This window comes from Lemur catta, chromosome 12, assembly GCF_020740605.2.
Source record: "Lemur catta isolate mLemCat1 chromosome 12, mLemCat1.pri, whole genome shotgun sequence".
NCBI classification, from domain to species: domain Eukaryota; kingdom Metazoa; phylum Chordata; class Mammalia; order Primates; family Lemuridae; genus Lemur; species Lemur catta.
In genome coordinates this window covers 43,350,630-43,374,774 of record NC_059139.1, presented here as the reverse complement: position 1 = coordinate 43,374,774, position 24,145 = coordinate 43,350,630, and positions in this window count along the sequence as shown.

The following is a 24,145-nucleotide window of genomic DNA, read 5'->3' as shown; positions in this document are numbered from 1 at the left end:
TCAAATGAAAAATATATTGTTGAGCTTTCTAAGATCCCAACAAAGGAAAATACAGAGTTTTCTTGTCTGCAGACCAAGGACAAGTATTAGAGTGGCTTGCCAAGCTTAAAGTAGAACAAGAATGTGGCTGCCGCAGCCAAGTTCAGCTATCATAAATTTAAATACGCATTCCTTCTACTTGAGAATGGCTTACTTCCGTCACTTAAAGGAAGAGCTGACTCTTCCATTGCAGGCATGCACCAGCCTTGGAAAAATGCTATAAAGTAAATTAAAGTGCCCACAAGATATTAACTAGGCTACAAAATGTGCACCACCTTTAAGATCTTTCCAGCATGCCTCACGATGAAACTAAGCAGATGAAATTGTGTAGCTACAGCCAAACTCTATCTCCAACCTTACCTCTAAATAATAACTTTCAACCAAAGGGATCAGGAAAAGAAAGAGTGGAGAGGAGAGAAAACCAAACTATATGCTCTTTTAATGACAAACATTTACAGGAAGAATGAAGAGCAAAGAGAAGTACCATGAAAGAAAACATAATTCTCACTACACTGTATCAGAACCACCACCCTGATAACACTGTTCTTGGCATTTTAGCTGCATATTTATGTCTACTAAAGCAACAGTCCCCAAACTTTTTGGCACCAGGGACTGGTTTCAAGGAAGACAATTTTTTTCACGGACCGGGCTCGGGGAGATGGTTTCAGGATGATTCAAGCACATTACATTTATTGTGAACTTTATTTCTATTATTATTACATTGTAATATATAATGAAATAATTATACAACTCACCATCATGCAGAATCTAATGCTGCCGCAGATCTGACAGGAGGCAGAGCTCAGGCGGTGATGCGAGTCATGGGGAGTGGCTGTAAATACAGATGAAGCTTTGCTCGCTCCCCACCACTCACCTCCTGCTGTGCTGCCCAGTTCCTAACAGGCCACAGACTGGTACTGGTCTGTGACCTGAGGTTGGGGACCATAGCACCAGATTATTCTTTGGATAGTGGTCATATGGTCAGGCCATCCTGTATTTAGCAAGCAAGATTAGTCTTAGAGATGAGACCATGCATGTCATCAAATATAATGCTTCTCTTAATTATGTGGAAGGAAGATATTTACAACCAGGAACCAGAACTGAGCTGGGGTGTTGAAATTGTCACCCAGTGAGAATTTGCTTAAGCCTCAGAAGGGACAAAGACAAGGCCATTTGAACACCAACTCTTATCTAGCGAAAAGAAAAGTGGGATCTATCTTGTGGCAACAAGACTAAAACTAGGAAGCAAGGAGCCTTGAAAACTCATGTAAGCATTTTGAATCCATATTGCCTTATAGGCAAATTAACTCTGGTAGCTCCTTGTTACCTTGTTGGGTAAACACTTTCTCACATCTTGGTTTTTCCCATCATTTTATTATGAAAATAAAGGAGAAGGAAGAAGGGACTGAACATTTATTGCATGTCTACTATGTGTCTAGAATGTTTCATATGTGCTCATAAAGTTCTCCAATTCTTCTGCCTTTGGGGTTTCTCTTAAATGCTTAACAAATGTAAACTGAGGATCCATCCCACAGGTTCTCATCTTCACGAGTTTCTCCTTTCTTAGTAATTCTGACACTTGCCAGAAAATGCACTTAGTCCTCTAATCTTGACCTTCATTATCTGTCATGTTAGACCTTCATTTTCTGTCATGCTAGACTTCTCCAGGCATTTCTCTCCAGACCTCTTGCCTTCTATCAACCCCTGCTGGTTTCTCCCCACCCTGAGGCATTCCAAGTGTGAACACAAACTTTTCTCTTTTTCCCAGAAAGCATGCCTACCACCTATTTTTAGTGTATGATAAAACTTTACAAATGGCTTGAGAATAACAAAGCAATTACAATGCCAAGATGGAAAATTCAGACCATATATCAGATATCTCTACTCCTGGAAACCATGAATCAAGCTCCTTCACAAGGGATCAGCTATTGGCTGCTTCCTTCTGGGCTCCCAGTCAGCTAACCCGGGCAGGGGACAGTCCATCTCCCTCAACTCTGTACTCGTGACATAGGCCAAGTTTCCCTCAACCTGCCTTCTTGTTGCAGATCAGCCTTTGCACAGAAGTCTAACTCTTCATTCTCCAGAAAGTCTCGGTTGCAAAATGGGATTTGGTTTTTCCTCTGGATAGCTAGATCCACCCTTGAAATGGCCTTCTCAGATAAAAGAGCCAACTGCCTCCAAAAGTACAAACTGCAGATAGCTTTCATATGGTAATTTTACTTTATTATTTTTTTTCTTTTTAGATGTGGCTAAACACATTCCTATGATCTGAATGTGTCCCCCAAAATTCGTGTGCTGGAAAATTAATCCCTGGTGCAACGGTATTGGAGATGGGGCTTAATGTGAGATGTGTAGTTTATGAGGGCTCCACCTACATAAATGGATAAATACTGCCATAAAAAGAGCTTCCGGGGGTGGGTTCACTCTCTTCTGCTCTTCTGCTATGTGAGGAGGCAGCAGGAAGGCTCTTACTAGATGCCAGTGCCTTGAACTTGGACTTTCCAGCCTCCAGAACTATGAGAACTAGGAAATTTATAAATCACCCAGTTTCGGGTATTTTGTTATAGCAGCACAAAACAGACCAAGACACCCATATTAGCTCATTATGTAAAATACAGACAGCCCATATCTTCTACCTATCAAATATTATTGTCTCTCTTCCCCTACTAGAATGTAAGCTCCATAAGGGTGTGATTTTGTGTGTGTGTTTTTGTGTGATTGTTGTATCTAAAACAGCATCTGACACTTAATAGTCACTTAGTATATATTTGTCAAATGAATAATCTTCTTTAACTCACAGTATAAGCCTATGAGATAGGTATTATTAACCTCATTTTCCAGAAGAGGGATAAATGGCTAAAAGAGTATAAATGAATTTTTCAGGCTCCCACGAATAGGAAGTGCTAGAACGCTTTTGATGAGCTTCAAGCCAATGTTATTTCTGATATGTTTACTTAGTTTCATATTGTTCCCCAATAATGTTTGCTGACTCAACTTTGTTCAAAGTTTTGTCTGAGCTTAACTAGACTTTTCTTTTCATTAATTTTATTTAGCCAGTCTTTGAAAGGGGACTATTTCTCAGGGCAGTGATAGTGGGGGTAGTGGTGTCCCCAAGGGAAAGGTGAAATGCAACAGAATACAGTCAGAATCACATAATCTAAGGGTCTTGTCCTTTTTGAAATTTCTCCTTACTAAGTTTAATTCTTACCTTTAGGAAAAGCAAAACTAAAAAAAACCCAAGTGCCTAGTAGCCTTTGTGTGGTTTTCCAGCGTGGATTTCTTCCAGATTTGAGAGTTCTTTGTTCTCTCTCCTTGGGCTGAAGCCTAGTCTTGAAGAGCTTGTTGCATTCTCATGCCACAGAACAGAGCAAACTTGGATGAGTGACAGTGGTACAAATCTACAACTTTGGAACCCTGGGGCACATTATGTTGAGAATGTACACACTGAGGCCACTGTCAGTTAAAAAGAGAAGCAGAAGAAAGAGCAAGAAAGAAGAGAAAGGCTTGGCAAAATCAACTGCAGTCCCGAAATCATTTTGTGGGTCTTATTAGCTTTGCTACCTAGCATGGTGTCTAACTCCTAGTATTCAGATGTGTAATGCATAGCTGATGGTTGACTAACTGGATAAATTCCCTTCACATTGTATAGTCTTCTTGCTTGAAAATCTGAACCACCCCATGTTACTTTGTTCTTGATGATTCTAGGCCCTTTCTGAAGGGCTGTAGAGCTGGTAGCTTTATGTTTTCACATCTAAAGTTGTCAACTCTCCTGACTTCATATGCTTGAGGTTCAGGGAAGATGCAAAAAAGAGCTAAAATAGACAAAAATGGGAGAGGCCGCCCAACTAAAGGTTCCTACAGTAGTCATGTCTATGCTACCCTGCTTCTTTTCAGAAACATTTCATTCATCTGCTCTAGACAAGCGACCTGTCTGAACAGCAGTGGCTGTCTTGTTAGGTGTCATGTCTCTCCAGTCCTTTAGCCTGGTTGAGACTTGCACTGAGTCAGGCCAATCATAATTCTCCCCTGTGTCTTTTTTGTCTGAAACCAGTAGGAAAGATTTTACTTCTTTCTGAATGATTGTGAAGTTATTAGGGACTTGGGGTGAACACAAGACTGGTGATGGCTAGATTCCTGCCACCTGGAGAGATTGTTTTATGAGAGTGCTGTTAGCATTTTTCATAATAGTCAAAAAGTAGAAACAACCCAAACTTCTGTCAACTGATGAATTGATAAAAAGGTGCCTATCCACACAATGGAATATTATTCAGTCATGAAAAGGAACGTACTGACACACATTACACCACGGATGAACCTTAAAAACATTATGCTAAGTGATATAAGCCAGTCACGAAAGATCATGTATTATCTGATTTCATTTATATAAAATATCCAGAAAAGGTAAATCTACTGAGATAGAACATAGATTAGCGGTTGGCTAGTACTGGGGGTGATGGGAAGGTTTGGGTGGGGGGATTGATGACTAAGGGCAGCAAGGTTTCTTTTTAGAGTAATGAAGACATTCTTAAATTACTTATCATGATGGAGGCACAACTCTGTGGATATACTAAAGCCATTAAATTGTATACTTTAAATGTTTCAATTGTGTGGCATGTGAATTATATCTCAATAAAACAGTTTTAGAAAGAGAGTGCTGCTAACAAAAGCAGAAGCAAAGATAGATGGTGTTAGAGTCAGTTATGCAAATTCTACCCTTGATCTTTCCAAAGTTTGGTTTGATCACCAATAACATCCCAAGGCCTTTCTCTCCCTCCTCCTTCTCCTTCTCCTTCCCATTCCCCTTCCCTTTCTCCTTCTCCTCCCCCTCCTCCCCCTCCCCCTTCCACTTCCCTTTCTCCTTCCCCTTTTTATTCTCCTCCTCCTCCTCCTCCTCCTTCTTTTTTGCTTAAGCTAATTCAAGTAGGCTTTTTGTCGCTTGCTATAACAGCCCTCCTGTTATAAGGTGATTGTATTTCCAGGAAGGGGAGGTGGAGATGTACCATCCTATCAGAGACCTCTGATCTTCATACTACACAAAATACTATCACAGAGCCTGACACATTGTGAATACTCAATAAACATTTAAATCTAAACCTAAATGATGGAGCTTTTCTCATGGGGAATTGAATCCAAAGGTCCTCTCTCTTCCCAGCTCAAGTTGGTTTTCTTCGATGGCATTATGCTGAGTTAGCTCCAAAACCCTCCCTGGGAGATTTTTCCAGTATTCATAATTTCACCTGAAAAAAAAATTTAAACTTTCACCTGCTAACTTGTGTTTAACTGGACTATATTTATGGACTTGTAGATCTATTTTGGGGTATTACCACAAGTCTTTAGGTGGTAGACAGAGCTTTGGAAAATGAAAGAATTTTTCAAACCCAAGCAAATGGAGTAATTGCAGGTTACAGTGGACAACAGCATGTACAGAGGCAGACTGCTATGGCCCTGTGGGCCCAATACAGGCTGGGCTTCTGCACGAAAACACCCCCCCCCCACTCACATCCCTGTCTCTGTGCATGAAGGTAGTTTGGGTTGCCAGATAGTCCTTAACTACGTCTAGTTTATCAGGATATTAAGAAAAAAATGCTAATGGATATGCTATTATACTCATTTAAATATGTGAAAAATGTATTTGCATGATGCAACACAATGGTTATGTTTTCACTCTTTATAGAAGAACACTTGGTGATAGCAGTGATTCTCTATGAGCATGCCTCACACTCACCTCAAGATTACAACACAGATTGCAGGGCCCCGTTCTCAGAGTCTCTGATTCAGTTCGTCTAGGGTAGGACTGAGAATGTGCATTTCCAACACATGCCCGGGGATGCTACTGCTGCTAGTCTGGAGAACCACACTTTGAGGGCCACTGATTTATAGTGTGTAGTTGGGTGCTTCATTTAAAAAAAACCTGATTCTTAATTTTGAGACTAATATTTCTTACTATTTAAAATCTTAATTTGATCCAGTGATTTGGAGGTGAAAATTTCATAGCTCATTTCTTATTCTTAAAGCCTCAGTTTTAAAGGAAATGGTCATTATTTCGGTTTTTAAATGTTCCATTGCAAACACCAGTTTTTGTCCAATTCTATGGTTGTGATTTCCACATCAACTCATTCCCAACATCATTATAAATTCTTGTGGGACAGTTTAAAATGTAAATTCCCAACTGAGCAGGATCTGGCAGAGAGAGGGGAGGAGGAGGGTGGAGTGGCTGGATTCTCAACTGTCAACTGCGAAGCTATCTAAAAATAAGTCCTCTCAGTCAAGAAGACTGGCTCCAAGATGAGAACTGGGGATGATTAAGAACCATTTGCAGAATTGCATCTGAGGTATATAAGTCTTCATGTGACATTTCCTTTTTTTCCCCCACCGAGAAAAGAGAAATGTGCTGAAATGCCAAAATACCAAATTTTGTGTGACTTCAAATAACATTATGAGAAAGGGCAAGTCAGCACAGAGGACACAAGGAATTTCAGTGCTCAGCTTTAAAATATTTTTGCTAAATTTATTAAGCCCTCTGTAAGAGCAGTGTTCTGTGCATGCATGTGTGGTATGTAGGAACATATACATACGTTACATTCTTACACACATGTGCCTGGGTCTTTTATCAGACCTTTGGGTCTTTCAAAAAATTTTAATGTAATGAGTGCAAAGATTTGCATATATCATAAGTATACAGGTTTGAATGTTCACAGACTGAACAAATCTATGCAATCAGTATCCAAATAAAGGGACAAGTCATTACCATCCCCCGGAGTCCCCACCTCTGCCCCCTCAAGGTACTCTCCCCATCTAGGGTAATCTATCCAGTCTTCTGACAGCATATAGATTGTCAAAATTTCTTTTTAATTGATGAATAATAATTGTGTATATTTATGGGTACAATGTGATGTTTTGATCTATGTAAACATTACAGAAAGATTAAATCAAGCTAATTAATGTATCCATCACCTCACCAATTTATCTTTTTTGTTTTATTTTGAGAACATTAAAAGTGTATTCTTTTAGCAATTTTGAAGGTTAAAGTAGGCTACTAAATATTATTAACTGTGGTCACCAGGCAGTGCAAGAAATCACTAAAATATATTTAGCCAGTATCCTAAACTTTGTAGCTTTAGATCAACATCTTCCCTTTCCCCATCCCTTTCCCTCCTGGCAACCAGGCTTTGGAAAGCACTGTTCTACTCTCTGCTCCTATGAGATTGATGTGTTTAGATCTCACATATAAGCCAGTTCATACAGTATTTGTCTCTCTGTGCCTGGCTGATTCTAGTTAGCATAATGTCTTCCAGTTCCATTTATGTTGTCTCAAATGGCAGAATTTCCTTCTTTTTTTAAGGCTGTATAATATTCCATTGTGTATATATACTACATTTTCTTTATGGCTCATCCATTGATGAACACCTAGGTTGCTTCCAATCTTGGCTATTGTGAAAAGAACATGAGAGTCCAGATATCTCTTTGACATACCAATTTTAATTCCTTTGTATATATACTCAGAAGTGGGATTGCTGGATAATATAGTAATTCTATTTTTAATTTTTTGAGGCACCTTTGTACTATTTCCCAAATGGCTGTGCTAATTTACATTCCCACCAACAGTGTATGAGGGTTGTCTTTTTGCAACATTCTTGCCAACACTTGTTACCATTTGTCTTTTTGATGATAGCCATTCTAGTGATATCTCATTATGGTTTTAATTTGCATTTCCCCAATGATTAGAGATGTTGAATACTTTTTCATATATTAACATCTGTTGGCCATTTATATCTCTTCTTTCGAGAAATATCTTTCCAGATCCTTTTGACAACATACAGGTTTTGGTTTTTATTTTTCCTTTTAAAAATATAGATGGAATCACACAGTATATATTCTTTTATGTCTGGCTTCTTTCATGTTTCTGAGAACAATCAATTAAGCCCTCACACATTTAAAATTTTTAATTTAATTTTGTGATTAAAAAGTAATATATGTGGTAGAATAAAAAAACAACATTCAAGGATATAAAGTACAAATAATTAGGAATTTGCAAAGTTTAGTGGTATATCATTTATTCTCATTGGTATACAGCATTCCATGGTGTGTATATACCATAATATAGTTATCTATTTTATTACTGATGGACATTTGGGTAATTTCCAGTTTGGGATTTGCTATGATTTGCACATGGTTTGTGCCCACCAAAACTCACGTTGAGGCCTGGTCCCTGGTGTGGCGTTGTTTGGAGATAGTGCCTTTAGGAGGTGATTAGGTCCTTGAGACAGATTAATGTTCTCTTGAGAGACTGGGTTAGTTCTCTCGGGAAGGGATTAGTTCTCCTGGGAATGGATTGGCTCCTGAGACAGCAGGTTGCCCTTTTTGCATGCACCTGCTTGCCCCTTGCTTTTTTGCCATGTTATGATGCAGAGGGGCCCCTCACCAGAAGCCAACCAGGGGCTGGCTCCTGGAGAGCCGACTTTCCAGCCTCCAGAACAATGAGCCAAATAAGGCTCTTTTCTTTATAAATTGCCCAGTCTCAGACATTTTGTTATAGCAACACAAACACAGTGCTATTATGAATAGAACTGCTGTGAACATTCTAGTATGTGTCTGCTGATGAGCATACGTATGCATGGTGTTGGGCTTTGGGAGTGTAATACTAGATCACAGATTGTGCATCTATTCAGCTGTACTAGATACTGACAAATCCTGATAGTTTCTCAGGGGATTCTACCAACTTACATTTTAACCAGGAGTGTATAAAAGTTTCAGTTTCTTTACCTTCTTAGAAATACTTGAAAATTCCCATCTTATTTACTTTTCAGCCATTCCATCATCATGTACTATTATCCCATTGTGGTTTAAATCTGCATTTCATAATGACCAAGCAAGACAAACACTTTTCATTTGTTTTGTGCCATTTAGACATCAATCAAAAGAACCTGAAAAACCATGAGCTCCATTGTGAAGTGCCTGTTCAAGTCTTTTGCCCATTTCTTATTGATTAATAAGAGTTCTTTATATATTTAGGATATGATTCCTCTGTCAGATATGTGTGCTGTGAATATCTTCTCATATATGAGCTTCTTTTTCACTCCTTTTCTTGTCTTTTGATGATCATTTTTTTCTTTTATAGTGATCACTTTTTGTGACTTGTTTTAGAAAGCTTAGTCTACTGCAAGGTCACAAAGATGTTCTCTTTCATTTTCCTGAAGAAGTTTTGTTGCTTTACCTTTCATGTGGAAATCTTCTATGTAGCTGGAATTAATTTTTGTCTATGGCAAAAAGTGGTCAAGTTCATTTTTTTCTAAATGGATACCCCACATTGTTTATTAAAAGGGCCATCTTTCCTCATCTGTGTATTTTATAGACTGGAAAGTCTTTGGTTGACTATTCTTTTAAATTTTTTATTCAGTGTGGCTCTTGGACTCTTTCTGCTGCTTATTTTTACAAGCACAGTTGCTGACTATATCCATTTACCCTGGGCCTTTACCACAAATGTCCCAACTGGCATCTCTCTTCTCAAGATCTGACTACTGCAGTGTTCATTCTCTTAATTTCTAGGTTAATTATTCCAAACAACATTTACATCACATTCAATTCAGGAGTATATTAATTTTTTGTGGTTACTGTAACAAATTACCACAAACTTAGTGGCTTAAAACTACAGAAATTTATTCTCTTATAGTTTTGGAGGCCAGAAGTCTGTAATCAGTATAGATGGGCCCAAATCAAGATGTTGCCAGGGCTACCCTCCCTCTGGAGGCTGTAGCGGAGAATCAGTTCCTCACCTCTTCCAGCTTCTGTGGCTGCATCATTCTAATCTTCAAGGCTAACATCTTCAAATCTCTCTCTGCTCCGTCTTCATAGCATCTGTGTGTGTATGTGTTCAAATCCTCCTCTGCCTCCCTCTTACGAGGATACATGTGATGGCCTTTAGGTCTCTCCTCCCACCCAAATAATCCAGATAATCTTCCCATCACAAGATCCTTAACTGAATTCCATCTGCAAAGACCCTGTTTCCTCAAAGGTAACATTCATAGGTTCTTGAGATTTGCACTTGGTATTTTTGGGGGGCAAGTTTTCAGCCTATCACAAGAGGTTTCAATCAAGCCGTACTATGTTTTTAAAATTCAATTTAATAATTTTGTGATTGAAAAATCTTAATAAATTAGTGATTGAAAAATCTTAATAATTTATGTGACAAAGTAAGAACAATCCAAACAATGGAAAAGATAGAAAATACAAAGTTATTCTTTACCCAGTCCCCATCCTCATTCCTCAGAGGCAACGGCTATTCCCAGTTTTCTGCATGTACCTCTAGAAGACTTTTATGCATATGCAAGCACATATATATGTATGAACTTAGCTAGTTTTCTATTTAGGGACATTTAATTTGCTTGTAGTCTTTTGTTATTATAGACAATGCAATGAACATCTGTATAACCTTAAGCAATTTGCTTCTACAGCATGAATTCCTAGAGATGAAATTGCTGGCTCATAAGATATGTGAATTTAAAATTTTGATAAAAATTGCCAACTGTCTATTTTGGCTTACAGTCTCACTACCCATGTCTCCTATTACTTTCCATATCGATGAAACCTGACCCTTTGTTTCAGGGCTACTATTACAGCTGGGATGCTAGGTGTGCCGCAAACTTGATGCAGTTGCCTGGATGTGAGATAACAGCACCTGGGCCAGAATATAGAGAAAGGCACACATCTGAGTGAATAGTCTATAAGACTAGGACTGGCTAGTCTAATTTTATGAGGTCCAGTGCTACATGAAAGTGTGGGTCTATTGTTAAAAATTTAGTAAGAATTTCACTGAGGTGACAGAGGGCATTAAACCAAATTCAGGGCTCTTCTTAGTACAGGGCCCCGTACAACCACCCTGGATGCACGCCTATGAAGCTGGGCCTGTCGAAGACTGAGTAGCAGATTTAGTGAGGGGCATAAAGGAGAATAAAGATCCCAGGAATTTAAGGAATAAAGTGAACCAAATGTATCACATCACTATCTCCACCATCACCAGCGACTCTTATCAAAACCATTCTTTTTGTTGAGTGCCAGCTATGTCTGGGACATTCTGCACTGAGCATCCAGGAGAGTATAAGCTGTGTTTTGTCCTGGATGGACTTCTTATTCAACAGAGGACCCTGGCTATAGTCAGAAAATAATAACAAATAATGGCAGACAGTGATCCTCCAGTTAGTGTGAACCCAGAAGCCCATTGGGGAACTTGGTAAAAATGCAAAGACCTTATTCATGAAGCCTGGACCTCAGCATTTTCTATTAGTTCTCCATGACATTCTAGTGCACACTAATGTTTGAGAACTTCTGAGAAGGAACCATTGTTGTACAATATTGTCAGGATATTGGCTGACAGCATCTGCTACAGGGATGAACAAAGAGGCTGTAGGAGAAGTCCTCAAACTTTAATGAACATTGGAACCATTTGCAGAGCTTGTTAAAATGCTCTCACCACCAGAAATTGTTATTCTGTGAGTCTGGGGTGGGGGCTCAGAAACTGACATTTCATTTCATTCTCAGCCAGACAGTTTGAGGCCCATAGTTTAAAAATATTGGTCTATGATTTACAGGGAAACTGTTTTGGAATGTAATGACACTTGAACTGGGATTGAAGAAGAGCAATACTCAAGTGAGAGAGGAAGAGAGAGAGGGGAAGAAAAAGAGAGAGAAAGAAAGAAAGAGAGAGGAAAGAGGGGAGAGAGGAAGAAAAGGGAGGGGAGACGGATAAAGAGAAAAGAAAAGAAGGAAAGAAAGAAGAAACCAGAGGTAATGACCTTCCTTCATGGTGTGACAAAAAAGACGTGGGAATGTAGATGACACCTTTAGGGTAAAAAGGGTAATCTAGTCGGCTAGCGTGCAGGCTGTGAGAGGGAGACAAGATCAGAGAGGCAGGTGAGGACCAGGTGAGGACAGGTAAGGCAGGTGCCAGTCCTTCCTCCCCAATCAGGGCCGCTTGGTGCATGGATTTCTCAGTACAGATCTCAGGTGCGGCGGTGTCTCTTGACTTTAGCTGTTTATGCTGAAGCACCCCAACTCCAGCGGACACACAAGTCTTCCCAACTGCTTGCTCAGAAAGCCCTATGTCCCTATCAATACCAGTTGGAGGGATTTTAGAACTTTTATTCCAGGTCTGCGTTGGTTAAAACTTCCTTCAGTTCACCATGTGGCTACAACTTCATCGTTGCTTCTCAAAACACACCAAGGCAAGACAAACATGGCCCCCATTTTGCTGACGCTCCTCCCCGCCCCCTGCACAGGCTGTTCCACATGCACCTCATTTCTCCTCCATCCGGGTACCCAGGCTACTCAGCAGGGCCGCCTTTTGTTGTTGCTCACAAGTGGAGCCTGGTCAGAGCAGACTGAAGCCCAGAAGGCGCTCGGCGTAAATTCCAGGCTGAGGAGTGGTAGCTGGAAAGGGGTTATTTATATATTCCTCAGCTTGGAATAGTAAAACATTTTAAAAGATAGGGTGTTTAATCATGTCTGAGCCTGAGGAATGTGGAGCCCCTGTGAGGAATTCTGCTCCAAAGAGATAAAAATAAGAAATTGGTGGCTTCTCCTGTCAAGCTCTTCAAAGTGGGCTTCTTGGATGTCTTGCCCTCCTGTCCCCTTTATTTTCCTACCATCTAATTTGTGTTCTGAAATATTGTGCTTAAGACTAATGTTCATTTCGCTGACACATTGAGTAATCTGATTCTCTCACCATTTTGTGCAGTTCTCCCCTACACGCATCCTATGCAAAGGGAATAAGTGCACATTTACACCTCGAAATGAGATACATAAATAGTATTTATGTATCAGCTAATTACCATTTTCAAATACTTTGAATTTCCTTTTCATTTACCATGCTCAGTCTTTGAGAGGTAGACAGCTTTTTTTTTTCTTATTTCCATATTAAGGGGATATAATCCACCAACAAAAGGTGCTGAAAAATAACACAGGCAGATCTCTTTTCAGGAGACCAAGCTTATCATTTCTGTAACATTCTTAGTCTCTCCTTACCCAGTGTCTGAGAATTTGAGACTTGAACCTGATTGTCTCAAATTGCACTGCAATACATGGCAATTACATCATCCGGAGCTCTTTCTAATAGGGAACTGCTATTTTTAAACAAAGATAATCTGTACCTTAAAAAATATTATTTAGTATGCAAACTTTTGGAATCAAATTTCAAGACCCTGTAAATCCAGGTACCATGTCAAACAAGTTTAACCTCAGACATACAGGAATGTACAAGTCCCTCTGAAAGGTTGCACTCTAAATGACAGGCCTCCCAACCTGAGCTGGGTCTGACACCCAGAGTCTATGGAAGAAAAGATTAGGATCACTGTCATGTGTCATAAGTTATACTGGGTCCCATTTCTTTCCTAAATGCAGCAAAGTATCTAATTCCTTCTAAATTAAACACTGCCTTCATAAAAAACAAGGGAAAGAGATTTTGTCAATTATTTAGCTAATTTGCTAATGCAAAATTAGTATTTTTATTATGTAAAAATAAATATTTTTATTTTTAGAGTTTGGTTGCAAACATTATTGAGTCCTCCACTGTGTTTTCATGCTTTTATGCAATATCATATTCAACCTTATTTTGGGTTACAAAATTCTCAGCCAAACTTCCATTGTGGGAAAAGAGACACATGATATTGAGAAATGATAAAAAAAACGGATGATATCCAAGGCCAGGAATAATTCTTATGGTATATTCAGCATTAGTCAAAGATTTATTAAAATACAGTTTCCAGTTTTAGTCATGCAGTTTATGGTAAAATGACATACAAAAATAATGGAAGTTTTGGACAATGAGCCTATAAGACTATGTCAGGCATTTTTAAAAAAATGTTAAATGGCAATCATAGATTATTAGAAATGCTCAAAGCACTGAATGATATTTAGAGATTTTTTTTGGTTCAACAGCCACCACTTATTCCTACCACCTTCCTTTTACATACAAGGAAATGGAGATAGAAGGAGGTTAAATACATTGTGTCTTCATGGCTAAGTGGTGGTCATGTTGGGACCATAGCCCAGGTCTCCTGACTTCCAATCTGATTCCGTTTCCACTGAGGCAAAAGAGATTACTTGTTGACCGATGTCTCTGAATGAATTGATCCACGTGATTATTCCTATTCCCTCAACTACTGCCTTGGTTTCTTTAGGAGAAGAAACATGGCTTTCCCTCTGTATCATCCTCCACTGTGTAAACCAAGTGATGTGAATTCCTATTGCATGCACAAAGGTGTGAACCATTCTTGATGGTTGTGGGGAACAAAAAGAGGAAAGAAAAATTTTCCTTGGCATCAAGAATTCTTTGACTTTAAAAGGCTGTCAAATGTGGCTGCAGAGTCTCCACACTCAGGAATATTGAACAGAGAATAGAAAATCATCTCTTCTGGGTTTCCTGGACATTCACTTTCTGAAGCTGAGTCATAAGACGTGACTTCCTGAAGTTCTCTCCAAGGCCAGGAATTTATAACTCCAGCCCTACTTCTGGCCCATCCTTCATCTCTCTCTGCACCTAAGTAAAGCTCTTTAAAAAACCCTGTGTTCTGATATGAATTGTGTCCCCACCAAATTAAGTCCTGAGCTCCATTGTGACTGTATTGGAGAGAGGGCCTTTCAGGAGGTAATTAACATTAAATGAGGGTGATAAGGATGGGTCCTAATCTAATTGGACTGGTGTCCTTCTAAGAAGAGAAGGAGATACCTAAGATCCCTCTCCCTTCACGCAGGCACAGAGGAAAGTTTATACGAGGACACCGTAAAAAGGCAACCATCTGCATTCAGGAAGAGAGGCCTCTGATGACACCTTGATCTTGGCCTTTTAGCCTCCAGAAGTCAGGAGAACATAAATTTCTGTTGTTTAAGGCACCCAGTCTGTGATATTTTGCTATGGCATCCCTAGCAGACTAATAAGATTTTAGTACTGTTGAGTGGGGTACTGCTGTAGCAATCACTTAAGAATGTGGAAGTGGCTTTGGAACTGGGTAATGGACAGAAGCTAGAACTAGAAGAGTTTTGAGGTGCATGCTAGAAAAAGCCTAGATTTCCTTAAAGGGACTGTTGGTAGAAATTTGGATGTTAAAGGCAATTCTGGTGAGGGCTTAGAAGGAAAAGAAGAGAGCTGTAGGGCAAGCTCCTGTCATCTTAGAGAACACATATATCATCAAGAATAGGATGCTGGTAGAAATGTGAACATTAAAGGTGGTTCTGGTGAGGTCTCAGATAGAAATGAGAAATAAGTTCTTGGAAACTGGAGGAAAGGCAATCTTCATTATACAGTGGCAAAGAACTTGGCTGAACTGTGGTCTAATGTTTTGTGTAAGGTTGAACTTGTGAATGATGAAATTGGATATTTCCCTGAGGAGATTCCTAAGTAAAGTTTGGAAAATGTGGCCTGATTTCCCTTTATTGCTTAAAGTAAAGTGTGAGCAGAGAGAGGTACTTTGAAGGAACTATTAAGCAAAAAGGAACCAGAACTTGAAGACTGGGAAAATTCTCAGCCTATCCAGATTGCAAAAAAAATGAGAAAGTATGTTTTGGAGAGAACACCAAGGATATGGCTGAACAATCACTCCATGCAAAGATTCTCCATGATTTTAATCAGCCATCTCAGCAGCTCCAGGAAGAGAAATGGGATTATGCCAGTAAAGACACTGTCAGTTTCAACAAAAGGGGACAGAGGCAGAATGAATTAAAGGAGGGCTTTTAGACTTCTGATATTCTGGAGCAAGGGACAATAGAGCTATTTGGCTGCAAACATGCATTATCCTTGAAGGAAATGGAAGGTGATTCAGAGATCATCACCTACCACTCTCACCACAGGCCCAGAGGTACGGACCCTGGGGGCAAGGCTGTTTCCTCCTTGGTTTCAGGGGCTGGGGCCATGTCCTGCCACCTTGATTCCAGTGGGCCAGGCTGCCCAGTGCTGCAGGGGTGGGGCTGCCACCTAGTGCCATGGGGATGACTGCTGCCACCCCAGGGGCAGAAGGCAGATCATCTGGGCAATTCAGATTATTCTTGAGCCTTAAGATCTAATGGAATTTTCTGTGCTAGGTTTTGGCCTTGTTTGGGACCTGTCCCCCCTTTCTTCTTTCTGATTTCTCCTTTTTGGTATGAGAATGTCTATCTTATACCTGTCCCATCGTTGCATATTCAAAGGACATAACTTGTCTGGTTTCACAGGTATATAGCTGTAATGATCACAAATTCCAAAGAATTTTTTTTAATATCTTTGAGGGCACCTGAGTACATGCATTTGGTTTCCCATCTTATATATACATACTGGAGAGTGAGTGTGATACTTGGGAATTGGTGCTCTTTTAAGTCACTAGGGTCACCTGTAGCTCATTCCTTCTTGAGAAAGTAATGCAGCCAAGTGTCTGATTTGCTCTTAAGGAGGCCCTTAAGCACTGGGGAGAAGAAAAGCAAAGAACTTCTCCTTCAGTCAGCTCTGGGAGGGAGTCAGTGAGGTGCTGTGATGAACAATAGTAGAACAACTGCTGAAAGGAATAGTGTTCGTGCAGTGGAGAACTGTGCACATGCAGATACACACATTTATACATATTAATATATATTATGTAGGGGTGTGCATGTGTGTGTCCTCCAGGTATCATCTCAGCCCTCAACTTATGTTTAACAGTTTGAATAATTTACTTTGCTCTTTTAGGCAGTTTGGCAGAGAGGACCTTATGCTGTAGACACATTCAACTCACTCTCTCTCTCTCTCTCTCTCTCTCTCTCTCTCTCTCTCTCTCACACACACACAATTCTCAGTGTTACAAAATTTTCTACTTTGTAACAATAACTACAGGCTATAAATATACTAGAAATAGTTTTACAACACTCCTGACCTGGGGGTAGATTCATTACAATTGTGGGAAATGAAAGAGGATTGTCCAATAAAATGAAATTTTTCCCACAAAATCTTTCTCTAGCACTTAGGATTTGTAAGAAATGGAGTTGGCAAGGCACTCAGAGTGTGTGAGACATTTGTAATCTTGTGTAAAAAACATCAGGTTGAACACAGCCATTTCCCATTATTTTTGCAGATGATGTCGAGAGGGAAAACCAAATATGGAATAACCCGAACAAACATTTAGGGTAAGACTAAATGCTGCATAATACAGATGCTGGGTAGAAAGAAGGTGTGAGCATAAAGTTACTTTCCAAACTAAACCAGTGTTTCTACCCTTTTCATACCCTCTGCCGAAGGTCAAGCGCACGGTGAGGGCAGCAATAACACTCTGCATCTCTGGCCTCACATTTCCTTCCTGTGCTGGACAATAGTCTACAGGTTACGTATGGAATGGTTAGTAAAAATCCTTTCATTTATCTGTTTTCTACTCTTGATTTTTCTGCAAGGACACTTCCCTAGGGTGCATATATTTCTCACTAAAAACAGATAAGAGGGACATACCAATATATCACCTTTTTCATGGACAAGTTGGGTGGGCTGCTTGTTTGCATTGTCACTCTGCTTCTCTTCCCAAATGCAAACTACTGAAGAACACTCTGTGGCTCTGACTCAATCAGCAGAATTCTATCTCCATTAGAATGACCTAATTCTACACGGCTCTCTCTTTATTGATCTGGGCGCCGTTATCACAATGAATGCTAATTGATTAGTGTAACTGGTGTAGAACACTTTCAGGGAAAGTGTGGAAAGAGGTGGAAAGAACAATCTATACTCTCTTCTTGGAGCAGAAATTAGATTCCTGAGATTATTCTTGTCCAGATAACAAAAAAATTATAACCTAATATTCCTCCCCAAATCTCTTTGCCAAATGCCTCACTGCCCTTGTCCGTCACTTGTTATCTGCCATGATAAAGATCACGAAAAGCGGAGCGGGTGGACTGGATGCGAGACTACCTCTGTTAGCGGATGTGGGCTCGCCGACGCCATTCAACACCAGCATTAAACAGATGCCCTTTGCCCACTGAAAACACTGTATCTGTGTGAAAGACAGTGGGAACAAAGAACAAACATGTTTGAAATTTGGGTCTAATGACGTAGGTAAGGTTAATAGCACCTGCGACCAGACCTTCATCTGTGATGAAGATGATGCATCTCATTATAAAGATGGAAGAAACCAGCCCAAGAGCAGTGATGACCACCCCAGTTCACTGAGCCTGCCGCTGCGTGTTACTGAAGAGGGTTATTTGCCTTGGCAAAATTAAAATTCAATTCCTACCATTAGCTAAACCTTAACCACTAGCTACCAGTAGATACCAGTGGCTAGTCAGCATGGTGATCCTATTTTGATAACTAGAATCAGGAGCTTTGTATATAAGGTAAAATCATGTTCCAGAATCTGTTTATAAATCATAAATCTTGAGAATCTGTTGAAGTGATGGTCTCCTTCCACATAAAGGCACACACACACTGCTTCAAGGTCAGGGGATTCATGGATTTCCAGAAGCTATTTCACGGGCCTGGATTAATACCCCAATGTCAAATACATCCTGACTCCACTCTTTCCTCCATCCCTACCAGAGCTGCTCCATTGTAGCCGTCCCCACCTCCTGACTGACTGTCATCACAGCCTCCTCATGCATCCAGCCCTGGGTGGGCCTGACCCCCCAACCACTTGGCTGCCACAGAGAACCACCAAAAATCAGCTGAGCATGCTCTGCCTTTGCATCCTACTGAGGTTCTCCTTTACTCACAAGATAGAGCCCAGAGGCTCCCATGGTCTGCATCTCATCTCTGCCTCCCCATCCTCACTTTTCATCGTGCCTAATGCCTCAGAAGTTCCAGGCTTTTTGCAACTTCCTGTACATATTTTTTGAGCACGTGCCTTTATTTTTAGCAATCACATCAGCCTGAAATCCATATACCATCCTCACTCCTATTCCCTTTGCTGGGTTAATTTTCGTTGAGCCTTAACAACCCAGTTTCACCAGCAATCTGTCCCAACATCTCTCCCCTTCCTGGCTCACTTAGGTGGCCTTGCTCTGGCCATCCACAATGCCGGTACATGTCCTTACAGCTTACACGCTGCACTGTAATTATGCTGAGGTGTCTGTCTTTTACACTACACAGTAATTAAGCTTCTTCAGGGTGGGGGCTTTTCTTAGTCTTTCTTGTAGCCCCAGGCCTTAATAAGGGACTTTTAGAGGGTAGATGCTCCATAACCATTTGATTGCCAAATGAATGAAAAAAGCAATAAATTAAAGAATAGATGCTTAGTAAATAATGGCCTCTTTGGAATAAACAGGGACTCTTCTTACACACCTTCACCACCTAAGAAGGAACATATACAGAAATCTAAACTAAATGAAATATATGTGAAGGAACTTCATGGAATGCTTGACACATGGTAATGCTTAGTGTGGATTCTTTTTTCTGTTTATAGTAAATTATATAATTAAATATAAAAATAATTTATTTAAATTTTTATAACATAAATTATTTTATATAATGTAAATATACCATATATTATAAAATATAATATGGTATAATTTATATGAAAATACGTAATTTTCATATAAATTTATTTATATAAAATCACATCTCAAAGTAAGATCAAAAAGGAAGGAAACATCTTTTACTGAAGTTATTTAATCAATAGACACTTGTTGAACATTATATCTACCTGCCACCCACTGTACTAAGTGCTGGCGTTCCCAAGAGGGGTAAGGTTTGGTCACTCTTTGCTTTCAGGGAGCATGCAATTGAGTAGACTTCATAAACCAAGTCTTTTGTGTGTGGCTTCCTCATGAAACCCACCCAGAAGCTTCTCCCTAAAACCTGTAAGTGTATGTTTCTAGATTTCAATTGTTACTTCATTCTTGCTTTTTTTTTTTTTTTTTTTGAGTCCAGAAGGAAGCCAATTTTGCCTCTCTAGCACACTCACACAAAAGGAAAAGGTGAAATTTCCTTTGGCTTCTTTGGTCCTTGTCTACTCAAACATTGTGTGAAGAGGAGGCTGCACTACTGCAGTCACAATGGGGATGAGAATTTGGAAGTATCAACTGCAAGGAGGCTGTGGATGATGAGAATTGGACCAGGAATTCCAGGTAGCCCTAGTTATGTGAGCAGACACCAACTACCCCAGGGCATTGTCTTAGGGCTTTGCTGACTTACAGATGCTGGAATGTTAGAGAAATTCTTCAAAGACACAAACTAGATTTGGGGAGCATATTCAAGCCCTTTTGGATCCACCTTCCTAGCTCTTAGGTCTTGGGGCTGCCTTTTAATACACTAAACTTTTTAATGCTGTGGGAAAATATGTCTCACATGAAATTAAACATATTTTTTTTAATGTCAATATCATATTTATGTATGAATTTAATGACATAGAGACAAGAAAGCAAGCTTAAGACATTTCAGAGATATGGTTAGTCGGTGCTTCAATTTTTGCTCCCTCTCCCTTTGGGGACATTTGGCAATGTTTGGAGACATTTTCAGTTGTCGCAACTGGGACAAGGGTACCTCTAGCATCTAACAGATTGAGGCCAGGGATGCTGCTCAACATCCTATAATGTGTGGGAGAGTCTCCCTCAACAAAGAATTTTCAGGCCCCAAATACCAATAATATTGAGGTTGAGAAATCCTGGTTTGGCCTTGGAAAGTAAAATAAGGAATGATAAGAACTCCGTTCTTCCTTGTTATCTTGTCACTTATTTTTATCTTCACCATGTTCCCCAAAACATATTGTAAATACAAAGAAAAATTTATATGAGGTCTCTATCCCCATGGATCTTATAGAGTTCATTTAGTAAGACCATATAGATACCTACAGAATGTTACATAACAATACAATAGAACAATGAACAAAAATAAAGGAGAGAGTTCATTGCTAAGTATTTGGTATGGGCAATCTTGCTATGAGTTAAGAGGTAGAAATAGGATTTGCACTAAGATAACAGACTTTGGGGGGCAGGGCTCTGATCTCCTTTGCATACTGCCCTGTCCCTGGGCCTAGTACAGTGCCTGGCATGTGATAGCCACTCAATGTACTCAATAAACATTCATTGCATAAATTCAGGAATACATTTGGATAGAGAGGCCAAATATTTTCTGGAAGGTTGGGAGGAATTGCAAAGTAAAGGTAAGGAGGAAGGAATGGGACTGATGTATTCCAAGCCCCATGTGGCTAGGGGACAGTTAAAATAAGAGAGTAGGGGTAGGGGTGCAGGGAAAAGGAAGTTGGTGCTAGTTTAGGAAATTTGGCCTTGCTTTATAGACATTGGAAACCATTATTGGGATTATGTTTGTTCCAGAACAATTGCGATCCATTTAATGTTTGCTTGTTTGAATCTGCCCTGCACTGAAGACAGATGACAGGTGCACGTGTGAGTGTGAATCTGTGTGGGGGGTTGTGGGGTGTTGCATTCACCCAGTCCTCCTATCTAAATGTCTTCCTGATCCTCTTGGCTGAACCCCCTCCTTTTCTACCCAGCCTGGACGGAGTTCCCTTCTGTGTGTGGTAGTGACTCAGAGATGGAAGAAGGGCTGCCCAGCTCGTGCTTGGTCACTTCCTGCTGTGACTCCAGCCCCCGCACAGGATGCTCCCGGTGTTCCTGGCAGGCCTGAGGAAATGCCCACACGATTGCTATTGGGGAATGCAGCTTTGCTGTCATTGTAACCGGGCTGCCACTGAACTGAAATCTTACAGCAGCCCTAAAGTGGCTGCTGGTCTCCTGTGGACTGTGGGAGAGGCAAGGGGCAGGGGAGGGGTCATCTGAGTGGCACACTGTCCCACCCGCGCTGTCTCTCTGCTTGGCGAGGAATCCTTTCTGGGTAATGTAAATAGGAAAGACGGCCACACAGAGCCACAGGCCTGAAAAGCATCCCAGGCTATGCTGGGCAGGGAACAAAGCAGGTGAGGGCAGGAGTCTGGTCCTGCCTAGAAGGCAGGTTCTTTTCAGGCCTGGAAAGCTCTAAGAGTTTCTTTCCAGACCTTTTCCCTTTGCCCTTTGATACCCATGTCCTGTGATGCAGAGAGGTGAGCCAAGGCTGCAAGATGCCCAGGATAGCCAGACACAAGGCACTCAGGAGGCCACTAGAAACAGAGCCTTGATCTGAATAACCTCTGTCCCAAAATGGTTGGCCTGCACCTGGCAGAGAGGGCACCTGGATACCAAGAGGTGGTGACCACCGGGGAAACAGGTGGTGTGATGTGGCTTTGGTGGCTTGCTTCCATTATCTCATCTTAATTACAGTGACACTCACAAGTGTTATTATAATATTCAATGTATAATATTAACAGGATAGTGACTTCATCTCATGTTCCCTTTCAGTAACTGATTATTATTTGCATTATTATGTTTTAAAGTAATTTTGCTTAAGAATGAGCTGTGTGGGTCACTATCTCCATTTTACAACGGAGGAAATGAAGCTGGCAAGGAAGTTCACTAATTGACAACTTGAAATGGTCACCGTGTTTCCCAGTAAAAGTTCCCATTGCCCAAGCCCCGTGGGACATTTACTAAGATTGAGTCATATGACATTTCTGGTATTTGACAAATTTTTAATGTACAAAAATGACAATTTCATCAATCCAGCTTAGAATTATCAATGAAGGAGGCTGTCCTTTCTATCTTTTCTAGCAGAAGGTATTTTGGGGTCTATTTATTTATCTAGAACCAGGATACCTGGTTCCACCTCCATTGTAGAATAGATTTATTTTTCAATTCTAGGGAAGAAACCCAGGTCTCCCACCTGCCTTCCCCAGTCCCTCTGGCTGCAGACCTGACGATCTTTACCCTGAAAGCTCAGCGTTGCCTAGCTCCGGAGCAATTCTTGAGCCAGGCACACAGGTGTCAGTGAGTCTGTCTGGGGGTGGGATCTGGAAGTAGTCTAGCTTTGCTGAGCCCAGAGTCCACATGCCAGGGATGGGCCCTGGGAACCCCGCAGCCATCGCCCTGCCCAAGCCATGTCCCAGGCCACACAGTCGAGCCTCTTGTGCCTTGGTTTCCTCAATCTCATTTTGTTTCCCTTCTTGGGGTTTAGTTGTTCTGTGAACCTAAGCCAGCTCGGCACCTGAGTAGCTTTTCACTCTTTCATCCCCTTAGGGTCTAGATTTGCCCCCAGTAGTCCAGCCCCTGACTGGCATCCTGCTCCAAAGTGGATGAAGCTTTCTGACTCATGGCACTGCTCCCTCTGTCTCTGAGCAGCTCCTCGGGTGTCACCAGCCCTGATCACATCAGAGTTTGGACACAGACCTTTACACTCAGAGGGCCTCACCTATTCTTGGCTTTCCCCAAGGCCCAGTGTGACTCCCAGCACGAGTCTGCTCCATGGCACAGAGGTGAAGCTCTCAGAGGGGCCAGTGACCACTGACAGCCAGCCCCTGAGCCCCTTTCCGCATACAGGTTGGGGTGGAATCCCATTTTGTTGGTGGTGATGAGGAGATGGGAACAGAACAGGGTGTGAGAAACCAAACACCACCTGGCAAGAAGCAACACGGGGCAAGGGGACAACCGAGCAGAGTGACCGGGGAGGCAGAGGAGCTGTCACTGCTGTTGTGTAACCTGGGCAATCTCCAGTCTGGCTGGCTGGGTGTGTGGTGGGAAGAAACTGTCCTGTATCAGTGACCGTCACATTTTTGTGTGTGAAATTAAACCAGTGACAGAAGTCCTGGAAGTGTGCTCCAGTGAGCCAATAGCTTTACAAATCATTTGTCCTCCACCATCAGCTGAGAAGAATCACAAAAGAGGAGGTGATTTGGAGACTGGGATTTGTCATTCAGCTCAGAAATACTTTCTGCAAAGTAACAATTGCCTTTTCTCTCTTTCAGGTGACAACAATAACGGTTTCATTTCAACTTATTCCTCGCTTTTTGTTTTTTTTTTTTGCTATAAATATGACAAAGTTGTAAGTAAACAGTAACTTAGAACATTTAGCATCAGGGAAATGTCAGCTGCTCTCACTGGGCAAGGCCTCTGTGCTTTTCCTTCTCCCAGCTCTGATTTTGAGAAGGGCCCAGGATCATGGCAGAATACAGAAGTAGGAGTCTTGACACCCGGGCCCCTGCTCTGTCACTGATGAGTAGCCCAGTCACCTCTTTTGCAGAACATGCTGTTCACGTTTTGATGGGGCATGTAAGCAGTCCATCTGATATACAGCCTTTCTATCAATCCATTC